This window comes from Pseudonaja textilis, chromosome 6 (assembly GCF_049901715.1).
Source record: "Pseudonaja textilis isolate UNSWEBS1 chromosome 6, rPseTex1.2, whole genome shotgun sequence".
Lineage (NCBI taxonomy): Eukaryota > Metazoa > Chordata > Lepidosauria > Squamata > Elapidae > Pseudonaja > Pseudonaja textilis.
Genome location: NC_141995.1, coordinates 33,165,441 through 33,182,849, shown reverse-complemented (window position 1 = coordinate 33,182,849; position 17,409 = coordinate 33,165,441). Strand labels below are relative to the sequence as shown.

Here is a 17,409-nt window from a genome sequence, read left to right as displayed (position 1 = left end):
AGATATTATTGCAAAACTAGCATTATTTTAGACAGGATCCCTCAAATATTCTAGGCCTATGGAGATATTAAGAAGTGGAAACTTATGGAAACTCTCACAAAATGGTTGCCTGAATGTAGTCAATCCATCTAGCAGAAGGTAAACCTTGTTTTCCTTTCTTCAGCTTCTGCAAGCATTGTCTACCATATTAGCTTACCCCTATTTTTTCTAAGAGGCAAACTTCCAAAAAGAACATTGCAACAAGCCATTATTGTTTTTTAAGTGTACCTGTATAGAACCCAGACACTTTACCAAAACATAAACATGGCATGAGGCTGTATGTTTGCTTTGCAGCATGCTAATTTGCAAATAAATTTTAGATTAAAATTATTTTATTAATTAAAATTTATTTTTAATTATTGAAAATAACTTTTTTTCTAAAAAATAATATATGGGTAGGAGGCCAAAGAGTGCCATCTAGATAAGTGCTACATTGCAGGTCCAGATTTAGAGCAATGAGAATGAATAGAGTTGAGTAATCTTTGCCACAAAATAGATTGTGAGAAATATTCAGAGCCTTTGTGTATTTTGTCCCACAAAATATGTGATAAACATTTGATACATTAGGTTTATACTGCTGTGAACGTAGGTATATCGCTTATGATGTGTGATGGTAAAAAATACTTTGAAAACTCTGCCAGGCAATAGTTAAAATGAAACTGGTTCTAAACTTCTTTATGAAAATTCCATTCTGCAAGAATTCATTGCCATGGCACAGGCTGAACTATTTTTAAGGATGTTCAGATTTATCAAGCTTAATCTACTGGTTCTTCGGGTCTGTTTGAGCAGGATTACAAGAAGCTTTTGGTGGGCTATTACTCCCATAGTCATTAGCAGTGACAAATTGGGGAAATAATTCTTAAATAATATGTCAGGAATCAAACCTAATAATTAGGTGCATAGGTCACACTTGTTAAAGTGTACAACAGAAATTTCATTCAAAGACAGGGAGAGGAAGGGAGGGAGGGAAGGAAGGAGAGAGGGGGGGGAGAGAGAGAGGAGAGAGAGACTTACAAATGAATAATGTATTAGCACCTATAAAATAAGGGAGCTCATTTCTAAAAGGTCACTTGTTTATACCATCTCATTGAGTCTGATACACCCAAATTATTGTTAAACAAAGAAACACATGATAGACACACTTCTTTCTTTCTTCTAAAAGAAAGGTTAAAAAAGAAGGAAAGAGAAACAAGAAAGAAAGAATGGAAAACAAAACTGGATGGAAATAAAATAGAGACAAGAAAAGCAAATTGAAGCCTGGTTAGTCATTAGAAAATAAATTAACTGGAAAGAAACAACTTTCAAGTAACAGCTACTCCTCTGACTAATTCGTAATGGCATCTACATTTTCCAGCTGCAGGATATGTGATCATTTGCAGTGTCTTTATTCCTTTGTTCTCAAAACCTTCTTTTATTAGCAGTGTATATGAAACCACATGAATTATCAGGGAGAAAAACTGTGTCTTCCTAGGGGGTAAACACTGTATTTGAAGAACAGATTCTTCCCTTAAAGTTAAGTAAGAATAATTAACATTACAATGTCTTAGGAAAGGCCCACAATATTGCAACATAAGGCAATGAAAAATTATTACAGATGTGATAATTTATGTATAAAGCAGCTGTTTGCAATCCTATTAATTTCTCAATCATGTGCTACTTTTTAAGCTCAGATTTATTTTCTCCACAAAGATTTGTGTTTTGTATGAAAAGGGAAGGAAATTTCTGTATGCTTAATTTTGAAAACAGACTTTGAATAGTAGAATGACAGTTTATGGGATGTCGTTTGAGTTCTTACAGTGCAGAAACTGTAAACACTAGCAAAAGATATGTAGAAATATTATGCTGCCAAATAGGATTGGAGAAAATGACTAGGGGGTTTAAAAAGAAACACAAGAAAGCTAAAAGAAATATGTCACATTTTATTCACAAAATAAAATGTAGCAAATAGCATTCTTTTCACTTCTTAAAGAAACTGAAGTTAATTAGTTACTTTTTTTAGTATAATTTTATTAAAGATTTTACATGAAAAAAGATAAATATAAGAAATATAGAGTAAAGACTAAGAAAAAAGAAAAGAAAAAGTAGGGACAATGCAAATAGAAAAGAAAAATGTAATTAATAAAGTAACTTCCAATTTTCTTTGTTTTCATTACAAGCCAACTTATTATCTCTCATCTCTTTCTACAGTTACATCACATAGATTTCCTCTATTCCATATTCAACCTTTTTAATCAGAAAATCCAAACATCATTTGATTTCTTTTTCCATTTTAACAAAAAATCATAAAAGGCTTTGTTATGTCCTGAGGACTCTAGGAGTTCTCACTCAGGTCCATTCACTTTGCGGGGGCGTTCTCCCCTTTACCCATTGGTTGGTTCTCCCCAGCAGCCAGCTATAAAAGCAGGCTGCGGGGTCCGACCAGTTGCTGATCACTGCGAGCCAGTTCCAGGCGTGGCAAGCACGGTCAGCCCTTTATTGTTATAATAAAGTATTGTTGCACTTATGCTCTGGTTCAGCCTCTCTTTTCCCAAACTTAACACTGGCGACGAGGATGGGATGGCTACCAGAAGCACCATGCAACCGCTGAGTCACTAGCCGCCGATCCGCAGCCAGAGAGAGCGATCGGCCGGCGATAAGAGCAACGCTGATCCGCAGCCAGAGAGAGTGGTCAGCAAGCAAAAAGAGCAAACAAAAAGAGCGAACGCTGGTCCGCCGACAGAGAAAGCAGCCAGCAAGCAATAGAAGCGAACACTGATCCGCAGCCAGAGAGAGCGGTCAGATCGAAAGTTAGAAGCGTCTGTAGCCGCTTGTTAGCCCAGCTACAGGGAAAGTGAAGCGCTGCGAGCCGCAGCCGCTCATTGTTTAGGCGCGAAATTCAAACGGCTGTCATTTGAATTTCAAACCTAAAAGGCACAGCACAGCGCTGTAGTCAAGTCACTGACGCCCACACAGGCACGAATTTAAACGCCACCAACGGCTGACGGCCAAACGTGGCTAACCCAGAGAGAGAGAGAGGATTGCGAAAAGCCTCTCCAGAGCTGAAATCACTTGCCTGCCACAGGCACTAGAACATTTTTCTGCTGCCCCAGAGAGATTTTTTCCACAGGTTGTTCTACCGGTCCCATCACCATGAACTCCAATCCAGTCTTCCCAGCGTTCAAACCGGATGAGGAGAAGTGGGAATCATACAAGAACCGCTTTAACCATTATATCGATGCAATTGGGCTTGCTGATGCTGGAGAACATCGGAAAAAATCATATTTCCTGATCTACTGTGGAGCCATCGTCTTCGATACTGCCACAGCCCTCGTGGCTCCACGTGAGTTGAAAAACATTCCTTGGTCAGAGCTACTTGAAATCCTCACTAACCACTATTCTCCCAGGCCCTCACAGATTGCCAGGAGATTCACCTTCCGTATGAGGAAGCAAGCGGACAAGGAAACCATTAATCAGTATATGGCCGCTCTCAGAACAGCAGCATTGCATTGTGGGTTTGGAACCTACCTGGAGGACATGCTCCTCGATCAACTAGTCTGCGGGGTCAAGGACCTACACCTTCAAAGGCGCCTCCTCGCGAAAAAAGACCTCAATCTCGCACAAGCAGTCGAGGAGGCCTTAGCAGCAGAATTGGCAGCGCACTCAGCCGCCGAAATCCATGGCCCGACTGCCAAGCTGACATCAATCCCAGTCCACTCCGAGGAGGTGGTAGCAGGGGAATCCCTGAGTGATGAAAACGACGTCCACCGCCTCTCCAACGACAGACGGCCGCAGGTAGGAGCCAAACAAGAAAACATCGGTCCACCCAAGCACATCACCCTGTGCCTAGCCTGTGGTGGATCCCATCTGAGGGCCACCTGCAAGTTTAAAGGAGCCACCTGCAATAACTGCCATAAAAGGGGGCACATTGCGAGAGTCTGCCAAGCCCCTCAAAGCTCAACACAAAGGCACCCCCCCGTCTCACACTCGGGGCCGCAGAGGCAAGTATTGAACTGTCGCACACATCACCGTGCCAAACACACTTGCCGCACTGTTAGTAAAATCTCTCTCTCCATTTACTTAGAAGGTAAACCGTGCCGCATGGAGGTTGACACAGGGTCAGCGCTCTCAATTATCTCGTGGAACACCCTCAAGAGGCTCCAGCCCAGCCTATCAACTAGCCGGCTCCAGAAGTGCCAGTTTAGCCTGAAGGACTACCAGGGAGGACCATTCCTGTAATCGGCAGAGGCAAGTTCCTTGTCAGTTTTAAAGCTTTTAAAGGTCACCTACCTCTAGTGGTAGTTAACGGCAATCTCCCTACCTTATTGGGGCTCGATTGGTTTCCCCATCTCGGCCTAGGGCTAACAGGAGTCCATGCTGTCTCAACCTCAGACACTGACTCCTTATTCGCTGATTACTCAGATGTATTCAGCGATGAGCTGGGGTGTTATAACGGTACCCCAATATCGTTCTCAGTCGACCCCCAGGCAGTCCCAATCAGGCTAAAACCGCGTAGGGTCCCATTCGCTATTCGGCCAAAACTAGATGCTGAATTGGATAAACTATTAAAACAAGGGGTCATTGAGCCAACAGATTTCGCCAAATGGGAGACGCCCATTGTCACACCCTCAAAAAAGACGGTAGCCTGAGAATTTGCTCAGACTACAAGACCACAATCAATAAGTTTCTACAAGTTAGCGCTTACCCAGTGCCCGTCATTCAGCATTTATTACACACTTTTGAACCTGGCAGCATTTTTGCCAAATTGGACATGTCTCAAGCGTATCAACAGTTCCCTGTTGACAACCAAACAGCGGAACTCCAGACCATTGTCACTCACAGGGGTGCTTTCAGATGCAAGCGTCTCCAATTTGGCGTAAGTGTTGCCCCAGGTATCTTTCAATCCCTCATGGAGCGGATTTTACAGGGCCTCCCTGGAGTAGTACCCTACTTCGACGACATCTTGGTCTCGGCCAGGGACAGACCCCAACTCTTCCAGAGAGTTCGAGCAGTGTTAGAGAGGTTCAGACAGCATGGCCTCAAATTGAAAAAAGAAAAATGCGCCATTGCCACTAGACAGGTGGACTTTCTGGGTTATAAAATTGATGCCTCAGGCATTCACCCCCTGGAGTCCAAGGTTAAGGCAATTCACGAGGCACCCACTCCAACCTCCAAAACGGAACTACAGGCCTTCTTGGGGCTATTAAACTTTTACGCGTCTTTCTTGCTCCATAAAGCATCAGTAGCTGAACCCCTACACAGATTACTGGATAAAAAGTCACCTTGGCACTGGGGGCACAAAGAAGACCATGCTTTTCACGCCGTGAAATCACTACTCACGTCAGAGGCGGTACTTATTCAATTCGACCCAAACCTTCCTTTAGTGCTGGCAGCAGACGCATCCCCCTTTGGAATTGGGGCAGTATTAAGCCACAGGCTTCCCAATGGCGCCGAGGCTCCCATTGCCTTTTTCTCCAGAACGCTCTCCGCAACAGAGCGTAATTACAGCCAGATCGATAAGGAAGCTCTAGCAGCTGTTGCAGCAGTGAAAAAATTTCACGAATTTCTTTTTGGCCATTTTTTCGAGCTGGTCACAGACCACAAGCCCCTCCTGGGTCTACTAGCTGGGGACAAACAGACCCCTCAAGTCCTTTCCCCTAGGATGACGAGATGGACCCTCTTCCTAGCAGCCTACTCCTACAGACTCATACACCAGCCAGGTAAAACATTGTCCCACGCTGACGCTCTCAGCTGCTGTCCCTTGCCGGCCCCGGCTGAAGACCCTGCTCCTGTCCACGCTATTTTCGAGGTAACCCAATTGGACCTCCCCATCAATGCCCTTGACATTGCTGCTAAAACCAAGGCAGACAAAACGCTCGCCCAGGTGCTTGACTGGGTGAGGAGGGGGTGGCTGGGTGGCAATGTTGAAAACAAATTCTCACCTTTCAAGACCCGCATGCAGGAACTGTCCAGTTTGCAGGGCTGTCTACTGTGGGGCACTCGAGTGGTCATCCCGACCTTACTGCGTACCCAAGTCCTGGAGGTGCTGCACGAGGGACACCCTGGCATCGTGAGAATGAAGGCATTAGCACGCAGCTACGTATGGTGGCCAGGCCTCAACGAGGACGTTGTCAGATGGGTAAGTTCCTGCAACATTTGCCAGGAATCCCGTCCTGCTCCTCCTATTGCCACCCCTACTAAATGGGAGAGCGCCAGCGCTCCGTGGTCCAGAATTCACATCGACCTGGCCGGCCCCTTGCATGGGAAGATGTTCCTAGTGGTTGTGGACGCCTATTCTAAATGGATTGACGTTGCACAGCTATCCACGACCACCACACAAGCAATCACCAACGTATTAACACGCCTGTTTGTTACACACGGGCTACCCGACTCCATTGTCTCCGACAATGGCCCGCAGTTCGCATCAACCGAGTTCAGCCGTTTCGCTGCCAACCTGGGTATCCGCCACATTTTCACAGCCCCATTTCATCCTGCCAGTAACGGATTGGCTGAAAGGGCCGTCAGGACCACTAAAGAAGCCCTGGCTAGGTTCAGTAAGGATGACTGGCACCACAAACTCTCGCGTTTCCTGATGAGCCAGCATTCAACTCCTTGTTCAGTCACCAACAAGTCCCCAGCTGAGCTCCTGATGGGCAGGCGTCTGAGGACTGTATTGGACAGACTTCATCCACAATACTGCCCTGACTCTCCCTCGCTTCCACATCGGGGTTAGACATTTTATCTTACAGGAGCCAGTATTCGCAAGGAACTTCGCTGGTGACCCCCTGTGGATCCCGGGCGAGATCGTGGCCATCACCGGACCAAGGTCGTATCGGGTCAGACTGGAGGACAGCCGGGTCTGGAGAAGGCACCTGGACCAGCTGCGTAGGCGCCTCAGCACCCACACTAGCAGGGACCCAGAATCACAAAGCGACGGGAGGTCTCAGCATCAACCCCACATCCACATCCTTCCCGGCGACCAGTACACACCAACCGTCGGTCCAGAAAACCCGAGTACGGACAGCGGCGCACAGACGGTGGACCAGCCCGATCCAGTCTATGGGAGCACGTCCCCAGTGACCAACCCTACGAGTCCCGGGCCTGCCCGAACCGAGGGGCATGTTGGTGACACTCACCCGGCTCTGCCTTCCCAGACAGACTCTGAGCGGACAGTCAGCGTTCCAGAGCTGCGCCATTCCGGGCGCCAACATAAACCTCCTGCCTACCTCAAAGACTATGCGTGTTCGCATCTGGGGGGAAGGGGTGTTATGTCCTGAGGACTCTAGGAGTTCTCACTCAGGTCCATTCACTTTGCGGGGGCGTTCTCCCCTTTACCCATTGGTTGGTTCTCCCCAGCAGCCAGCTATAAAAGCAGGCTGCGGGGTCCGACCAGTTGCTGATCGCTGCGAGCCAGTTCCAGGCGTGGCAAGCACGGTCAGCCCTTTATTGTTATAATAAAGTATTGTTGCACTCATGCTCTGGTTCAGCCTCTCTTTTCCCAAACTTAACAGGCTTCCAGTCTTTTACAAAAGTTTTCCAGTCTTTTACAAAAGTAGGTTTGTTTTAACCTCTGATCAAACCCATAAATGTTGCCATTTCTGCAAATCCTGACATCTTCACAATCCAATTTTCCATTGTGGATTTTAATAAAATTTTTAGGCTTTTCATACTTCCAACATAGATCAGAACTACTTTTATATATCCTATGTACTTTTTTTCTGGACTCATACACCAACAGTACATCATTTTATAAAAGTCTTGTCTTAAATTATGGCACAATGTAAATTTCAGTCCTTTTAACCCCATTCTTTCCTACTAATCCATCTGTATCTTATAACCAAAATTCTTAGTCCATTTTATCATGCACTCTTTAACTTGTTCTTCCATTTCAAACTTCAACAAAGATAATACATTTTAGCAATCATTTGTTCATCATTTGTACATTGTTCAATTTCAAATTCCATCTTATGTTTGATTTCAATTATTTTTCTATGTACTTTAAACCTTTCTTTTAATTGTGTATAAGAACTGAAAATATTGAAAATATTGAAAACAAAAAATGTCTCTGCGCTCAATTTCATTTTAAATTCTCATGTTCTTGTACTAACAAATCCTGATTTGTTAACAATTTGACTTTGCCTGCTATTTCTCTTCTATAAAATGTGTCCTGTGTTGAAACCAATAAAAGTATTTTCAAGCACAGTCAGAGTTTATATCTATTCCATGTTCTTATTGTGACACTTCTAACATAGTAGCTTTGAAAATCACATTAAATTTGGCTTTATTGTACCATTAAAAAATATTCCACCCTCAGGTTATTATAGTGGTTATAGTCTTCTTATTCTAATATTTTCTTATTTCTCAAGAGTATCTACTTTTTCATCCAAACCAAACAGCAGGCTGAAAAATGCAATCTAATGTCAAAAAGGTGCATTTCTTGAAAAGTTTATAGCACTCTGAAATTTAGAAGGCTGGTGACGAAAATTATAAATTGTTTTTCTTTTCATTAAAACATAGTTTCTTTCTGTATTGTACACTTTCATTTATACAATACCGTGTATTAAAATACTCATTTTGTCATAATCATTTTTCACCCCTATCTATTTCATATTGAAGACTCACGCAGCAACATTAGCTTTTAATGGGTATTATCAACAATATTCCAATAGGAAAGTTTGAGGACAAATAAGATTATATATATTGCTATGCTTTGTTTCATTTAGTCATCTTATACAAATTCTGAAAGATATGAGTCTTGAGGTCTTAAGTATCTAAAGGAATTTGGATTCCAAATTTTCTCTGATCTTTTCTGCCTCCTAAATATGTGCTATCCACTCATCACGAATCAGCAATAGTTCTGTTTCAGGTCACTGTTATTCATTTGGCTCCATTCGAAGTAATGAATAATGAAACAACAAATTTCATTAATTTACACTGCCTTCCCAGAACAGAACTCAAAACTATTTTAATAATACTGCAGTTGAGACTAAATTTAGACTGTTATTCATATAAGCTAGAGATGAAATGATCAACAATTTGTACACAATTTGTAAAAAAAATATTTCCAGGAAACATGGGTGCCATGACTAGGTAGAAATGAGTCTAAGTGTTACCAGTTAGGTTTGCACTCTGTAAGAGATGGCTGTAAGAAAATAGAGAAGTGCCTTTGGACTGGTTTAAAGAATTCTATACAGGAATTGTATGTGTTTTTCAATCTTATAATTTTATATTCATTATAAACAACTTTGCATGCATACACTTCTATTTTCTATCACTATTTCAAGGTCTACATGAACCATCCCTGAGAATAATCAGGAGGTTATCAAAAATATCAGGAATATTCTTCACATGATGAAGTGGACTTTATAAAAGACATTCTTCAGGAATTATTTTTTTTCAGTCATCTGGACTTCTCTAACCAATCAATTGACAATCACTTTCATAATGGAAAGGAATTGGCTTATGTGTAGGGAACAGGTGTCACCAGAAGCAGAATCCACTTACATTCTTACCAGGCTATTGTGTTCCTAGATCTAGAGTTGTGGTTCCATTATAGCAAGCTGAAATTTAACTAATTAAAAACCAATCTTTTAATGTTGGGCTTTAACACACTATAGATATTTCTTTTGGCACCTATTTGGCTCTTGCTCAGATGTTTTACAGATATATTCAGATTAAATAGAAAGATAAATTAAAGAAACAGTATTGTCAAATCATTATTGGACAAAAATGTCTAAGTGGGAAATGAAACAAAATCTTCTCACTTTTCATTCCACACATTAACCTAACGCCCCACAAATAATGGTAGTAGAAAGAACGAAAAATATCTAGCGAGGTCCAAAAAAGGTTAAAAATAAGTAGTAGGATTTTTGAATTATTTGTCGTTTCTCACACAACACTCATTATGTTAGTATGATACACAAAACTACTTAATGAAAAACAATGTTTTTCATTTATGTCAGTTTGTTAAGTATTCTTTGGATTCTGGTGTAAACCACATTATTTTAGTTATATCAAGCAGATAGTGTTCTTAGATTCCCCCCCTCCCCTCTAAATTAAGCACAACTGACTTATCATATAATCATGAGTTTTCATCTAGTTCTGATATATCTTCAAAGTGAAGAAATGTGGACAGAATAATAATTTGGAAGCTGCCATTTAAATTATCATTTCCAAACCATTGCACAGTAATGAAATTCAAGATAAAGTATTTCTGACAAATCTCTGTGCAGTTTCTGATTGCATACCATGTGACAGTATTTCTGTATCTGAATAATGATATAACACTTCTTTACAAAGGAGAAGCATAAATAATTTTTTTTTCAAATAAATTGTACGATATATCCATGTCTTGTCTTTGTACAGTTCTGACAGAATAATATAACATAAATGAGGATTTAAGAAGATGGAAATATGAAGTATTGATCTCATCCCTACAAACCTGAGCAGTCATTTCATTGATGTGTTGATTTGAAATCTCCAAGACTATTGCAGAACTGATTATAGTAAACCTGATGTCCAAAACCTACCACACCAATGTCACGATGTCTTACTCTACTATACAAATAATGCCATATCATGCAAATGTTCTTCCTACTACCAGAAAGCAATGGTAGGGAGGTAGCTGCATTAATTTAGCAATAAATGAAGTGTTTGTACAATTATGTAGAAGAAATTCAACTGACTATTTTTTAGCAGCTGTCAAGAATGACAAAGATAAGATACTTACATTTAAGGCACATGATGTGTCCTCTGGTTTCTTACAGAACTCTGGAGTATCATTTTTCCTGATCAGAATCCTTATTTTATCATCAAGTTCTACACTGTCGCATCTGGTTTCAAAAGAGAAAAATAAATGATACCTTATTTTCTAAAGACGTCAAATATATCTATATTAATTCAACTCTTTATTTAATTAGGGATATTCTTAAGCACACTCTAAAACTTTCCCAAAAATTATTCTATCAAGTCAGATTGGAGATTCTGGTTAAAAAAGATAACTTATTAATTAGTTATGAGTTTTACAAAATATTGGTCAAATAGTTTAAAAAGAAGCAAAGTTAGTTGATAATATAAATCTGTTGATCTAATAAGCTTAAATATCTCCAGCCTGGAACATAAAATATGGTTCTCATATGTACTATAAATCTGCAACAGTGCTTTGTGGCCACATGTATAAAGTTCTTTAAATTTAAACCTCTTTGTTTTCAATGAAATATTCAAAAGAACTTTTGAATTACAGGACCACTCAGTCAAGTAAATTAAAGAGTTTTCTTTTTCCTATTTGGGTCACTTTTCTATACTGTTTCATCCAGAGGTTTTTCTTATATCTATATTGTATTTCCATCAGCTGATCAAAAATTTTGAACCTTACAAGAAATTATTTTTGTATACAGGCACACGTTTTCCACAGCTCCATTTTAATTTTGGTCTTTTTAACAAGAGATACAGAATTAAATTTTACAATTGACAGCTATGCCAGAGATCCATCCGTTTAAATTCATTCAATTCCAGACATATCAGTCAACAATATCCAGTTTTCCAATCTGGTGTTCCCCAAATATGTTGCACTTCAATTTACACTTCAACAATTTGAACGTACCAGGTTGGTAAAGACAGATACAAAATACAAAATGTCTCTTTTTACATAAAAATTTACGTCCAGACAATTCATTAATACTTGGATGGATACTTCTGATTTGAAACAAGCACAGAAAATTGCTTAGTTTAAAATAATATTGCAGTACTTCTTTTTAAAATCTAGAGGGCACTCAGGATTAAAATAACAAAGCTTCACTAGATACTACGACCTGTGATTCAAACATATATTAAAATACCTTCAAAGTATATCTTATTCATATGTTAGAAAATTTTCTTATTTACATCTTCATTATTTCCACTATCTGATCAGTTAAGTGAGGCAGAATTAAAAGGTAAATGATGATTGCTGGGGTACAGACCAGCAGAGCTATATTTCTTATGTATGTGTACGTGTATGCATGTATGTATATTTGAGATTACATTATGAATGGGATAAAATTATTGGCTTGTTTTAGGGTACTGTAGGGGGTGTTCAGATTTGAAATAGTGCCATTCAGTATTGCCATATCTTAGCATACCTATTTGTCCCCTTATTTTAGCAACAACAACAAAAATCACTATCAATCAAAACAATCTCTTTGCCTTCTATATTGACAGCATAATCTAAGCTGCTCTGGCATCTGACATTCTGTGTATATTCTCTGAACCATAGATAGTCTAGTATGTTAAACAATAAAAGATTGTGGAATAATTATTTTGGTACATGTGAGAAAAACAATTAAGCAAGGGTAATTACCTGAAAAAGCTATGAGGGAAAGTTGAATAGGCCACACCATGCACATTTCTACTCTGAAGGAATTTTCTGAAATCCCCCTTTTTTTTGTCTGTACTATTTCAAAGTTACCATCACATTTTGGTGAATTTTCCATCCCACATCTTAAATTAAATGGCTTGATGAAATATATCAGCAAGGCCGGAAGACACAAAGGAATGTCAAAAGAGGAGAAAGTTAATATGCACACAGTGTAGATTATCCAAATTTAGGATACAACAGGGTTTGGGTTGTTTTTTTTTTACTGGCGGGGTTCATTTTCAATATGTCTGAAGGAAAATCCCATAAAAAAAAACTCTCAGCAAGCAATTTTTTGGATACTATGCTCCCACCAGAATAGATTTGTATTTTTTTGATAGTTTTGTTACAAATAAAATTCCACAAGGTGAAGCTTCTTTCAAATACATTCAGTTTCACTTGCTTTCTTTCTATGCAATTTTACAGGTCAAGAATATGATATCTATGTTTGTCTCTACACAACCATGTTACAATACAACATGGTTGTGTAGAGACAAAACTAAATTGTTTTATGCTTTGGGGAAAAATTAGCAATAAAAACTTTGTTGACATTCCTTCAATTCCCACCACCAGGAAAAAAAAAGTAGCCCCCAATTCTGTTGCTTTAACATCTCTAATATCTCAGCCTCCTCGCTGACAAACCGTAGATTGCGACTCTCTGTGGTGATGGTCCATGCTCTTTCGTTGGAGAGCCCTGATCATTACGATTAGGGGCTGAAACTGCCTTGGAGGGCTGGTGGAGTAAAGGGAAGCCGCAAGCCAGGTTGAGGGCAGCCGCATCTCCCCCCCTGGGCTTGGTTCCCCCCCCCCCAAAGACGACTGCAGCGGTTTAAAAAGGCCACCCCGAAGAGGAGGACTCAGCTGGATTAAGATTTGTGCAGAAGGGAAGAAAGAGGTGGATAACATCTAAACTGGGACAACTGGGCAATACAACTAAACAAAGGTACCCCGGGATTAAGGTAACATGGAATTTTTAAGAAAAGAAAAATGAGCAGTGAAATTACAAAGGGACAGGGAAAAAAAAGAAGAAAATATTTTTGACAGCTAAGCAGGGCTTTGAACCAGGAAAGGAAGAAGCTGGAACTAAAGATTTAACTAAATTGGACTAAAATATTTTGGCAATAAACAGACATAAAATAAAGCTGGACTTAAGATTGTCAAAAAATAATAATAAAGTTTACAAATTGGAGACTGGACTGTGCTGGAATATTGAGGTTCGAAAAACCCTAAATAAAAAAATAGGGGAAAAAGGTGAAGACTTTGTATAATGGAGAGTGCCACCTTTTGACAAAAACTTGAGCTCAAACAAAAGGGAAAGCATCCTGTTTCTGAATGAACTTGTGTGGATATAACACTAAAGAAATATTGAAACCAAGTAAGAATCTTAGAAAGTGAAAGCAGAACCAGAATAAAGAAAAAAGCAAGGAAAGACTGACTGTGAGATTGATTGATGTTTTTGGTATAGACCCTGGGCTGGAATAATTGAGAATTTTAGAAAATTGAAAGAAGAAAGAAGGAAAGTAAAAGTGTTTTTTTTTATGGACTTTAATGATCATAAAATATAAGAGTGTGTAATGATGATATCTCTTCAGGAATTAAAAATGAAACTTAAAAATATGAGAGAATGACTACAGGAAAGAGGCGAATCATTTTGCTCTGTGTTAGAAAAAATGGAAATGGCGACTGAAGAACAAGAAGAAAGAGCTTCAGAGGAGGAGGAGTCAATTCAAGGAGAAGACATTTTAAATAGACAATTAACACAGGGAACACTACAAAGAAGTGGGGAAAGAAGGAAGGTTAAAAAGTTGAGATTTAAGAAGGCAATCAAAAGGGGGAATACCTGTGAAGTCGGGAAAGGCAGAAAGACCCAGCAGAAAAGGGGAAAGGAAGATATTAAGAAAGAGAGGGATATAAACTGGAATGAGAAAAGATATGGGGAAAAGAGGGGGAGGAGAAGCAGTAAGAAACAGGTGCATGAAATAAAGAAATACGGAAATAGTAAAATGTTGAAAAGAAATGTTTTTTTCAGAAATAATGGTTGATGAGTTAGAAAGGGGATTCTGCAGGATGACAAGGGGTAATAAGAATATTTCTTCAATTAAAAATATTTAGAAAATAGGGTAATATAGATACTGATAACCCTTATTAAAAATTAAGGGGGGGAAATATGCTGCGGAATCCAAATGAAAAAATGTAATGATTATTATTGTAACTTCTTAAAAATAATGGTTTTTGGGGAATCAAGATGAGGGAATAAAGGTATATTTTAATCATTGAGGTGTCACACTCAAAGCAGTAAAAGGGGGGAAACCTATACTTGTTTTTTTTCTTTAGTGTTAAAATTTGTATTAATTTATAAAAAGAATGTGTAATGGAAAGGGAATATGACAGACTAAAGAACCAACTAAATTAATAAGTTAATATAGACTATTAAAAAAAGGAGAGACATTAGTAACCATTATTATTATTATTATTATTAATTAGGCAAACACATATTGTTTATCTTTATTTTTAATTTGGAATGGAAAAGGTAATAATAGAATTAAGTATGCATATATTAATGTATAATTGCTGTCATATTTGTATGTAAAGGTGATGACCCGGAAATATGTTGTCCACTAAAAAGAGATTTTTGTTTTTAATGTGAAAAACTGAATACAATTTGTTAAAAAAAAACATCTCTAATATCTCCATGGGTTTTTTTTTGTAAGTTCTGCAGTATAACTTTACCAAAAATAAATGTGCATAATTTATATGCTAGGCATTTTAATACACTCCTCCATCTGATTCTGTTTGGTATCTCTTAAGTATGAGCTTGAACGGAAGCTTCGGATAAGCACCAAGACAGATCTAGCTAAAAGACTGTTAAAATATCTTTAGAGTAAAAATGCCAAAAGCATCATCTGGAACATGATACATACTATGTTTGAAATATCAGTTTTCCAAATGATGTTAGTTCAAATTGCTAGAGAAACAAGCTATTTTTCAGTATATTGTTAGCAATTTAATTAAATATTTATAAACATATCTTATCCAGAATGAAATGGTTCAAAATCAGAACCAATGTTATAAAGCATTCAGATCATTATCAGATCCAAATTGCTTCTGAGTTCATATAGTCTACTGGTAGGTGGGAATAACCTTGAGAGATGAGGGGGAAAGCAACTAAAATTGGGGAAGGCTGCAGGTGAATAACGGGCAGAGAAAGAAACTTAGAAATGGTTCCTGTTCCTTCTTTCCCACTCTCTCCTTTCTTTTTTTCTTTCTTTCTCCATTCCTTCTTTTTTCCTTTCCTCCTTCCTTTCCTTCTTTCCTTTCCTACTTCCTTCTTGTTCCTGCCTTCCTTCTCTCCCTCCCTCCCTTCCTCCCTCTTCCTTCCTTCCTTCTTTCCTTCCTTTCTTATTAAAGGCATTTGGAAAGCATTGCTTTCCAAGTACAGCATTACCGTCTTTCTGTTACTGTAATCCAGCCTTCTCCAATGTGACAATCCACAGATATATTTTATTGATAGCTCCCATAATTTCCAGTTAACATTTATTAATAGCATCAGGTTCCAAAGGCAACTGAATATATATGCAGACCTTGAAAACAAATGGAAAATTCCACCACAAGAAAAGGATTTGCACTGTCTAACTCTTGTTTGACTCAGCCAGCATAGCACCTAACTGATCTCAGAAGATAAAGGGTCAGCCTTATTTAGTGTTTTGATGGGAGGCATTCTGGAATTCCTACAACTATTAGCTAAAGTGAGGTGTTGGCGAATATGCACTGAGGACAGCAACAGCAAGCAAGATGCTTCTAAGAAAACTGCGTGGATGCAGTCACCAATTAGATAGAGCTTTTTCTGAAGCTGTATTCAAAAATGCGCATAGGTTGCTATGAAGACAATCATTATTTCCTCTTTAGAAAAGGGTGCTATGGCATAATGCAGATAAATATAGATTTAAATAATATATAGACATGTAAATTAGGTAAAAAAAGAAAAATACCACTTTCATTCCATTCTAATTCAACCAAAACATCTGCCTGTCAACCCATAAATGTCCTTGTGCTTCTGTTTCCCATATGAAAAAGAAATGCCATTTTAAAGGACAGCTAATAGCTGGCAGCTGTTTGTCTGTAAAATGACACATCTGGAAAACTAAATGTTGTTAAATGTAGATAGAACCAATTGTTTTCTAATAGCTTCTATGTAATTTTTTGGAACCATAGAAATAACAAAGTTAAAACAAAAAAAAGTCATACTTAGCATGAAAACATCTGGTTTAGAATGCCTAATAATTAACAAAATCAGCACCTGTGTCTGCTAAATTATACTAAAAGGGTAAATGCTTAATATCAAGGCAACATTTGGTGTCACCAAAAGTCTTGAAAAATCTTTGAACAATCTACTCAGTAATTAAAAACCTTCACTGATTAAGAGAAGGCTAATATGACATTTTAGCACAAGTAGTACATCTCAAATAGGTTGCAAATATAAGACAATTAGTAAAAAAACATTTTTTTTACTTTTCTTCATTGTATAATAGCTGCTACATCATCTTTTTTACTCAGAGATGGCTAATGTTATTAATAATTGGGATATATTCAGAAAAAATGGTTTTGCCAAACAGTGGCCAGTTCTGTAGCTTTTTAAAAAAATCTTTCTGTGATTTTAATACTGTTGCTTTGTTATATTTTAAGGCATCTCATACATTTTTAGAAGACAAAATGAGCATTTTACAGCTACTATATAGTTGCAAACATTTTTACTGGAGTCATTTTTACTGGAGAGAAGGTTAAGTGGGGAGAGATGGATGTAAGTAGGGACACTACATCAATGGAGAACATGATCTTGTCAGGGGCTATGTTTAAGTCTCATAGCTGTGTCAAAAATTGTGTGAAGGATGTGACTGTGATGTTCGAGGGTGGAATCAGGACGCTTAAGAACACATTCAAGCCATTTAGCCAGGTTGTAGGTAGAGTATCTCACAGTGCTACAATAGGTCTGACACAGAAGAAAC

The 17,409-nt window shown here is 38.7% G+C and overlaps 1 protein-coding gene across 2 annotated transcripts in view; it reads right to left on the bottom strand.

The window, feature by feature from the left end:
- The window catches only part of QRFPR (pyroglutamylated RFamide peptide receptor), a 70,367-nt gene that overhangs the window by 4,537 nt on the left and 48,421 nt on the right, over positions 1–17,409 (bottom strand). For both annotated transcript variants that reach the window (XM_087936191.1, XM_087936192.1), the window contains one exon: positions 10,745–10,847. The gene's annotated coding sequence lies outside the window, so the exon portion shown is untranslated. The remainder of the gene's footprint in view (positions 1–10,744; positions 10,848–17,409) is intronic.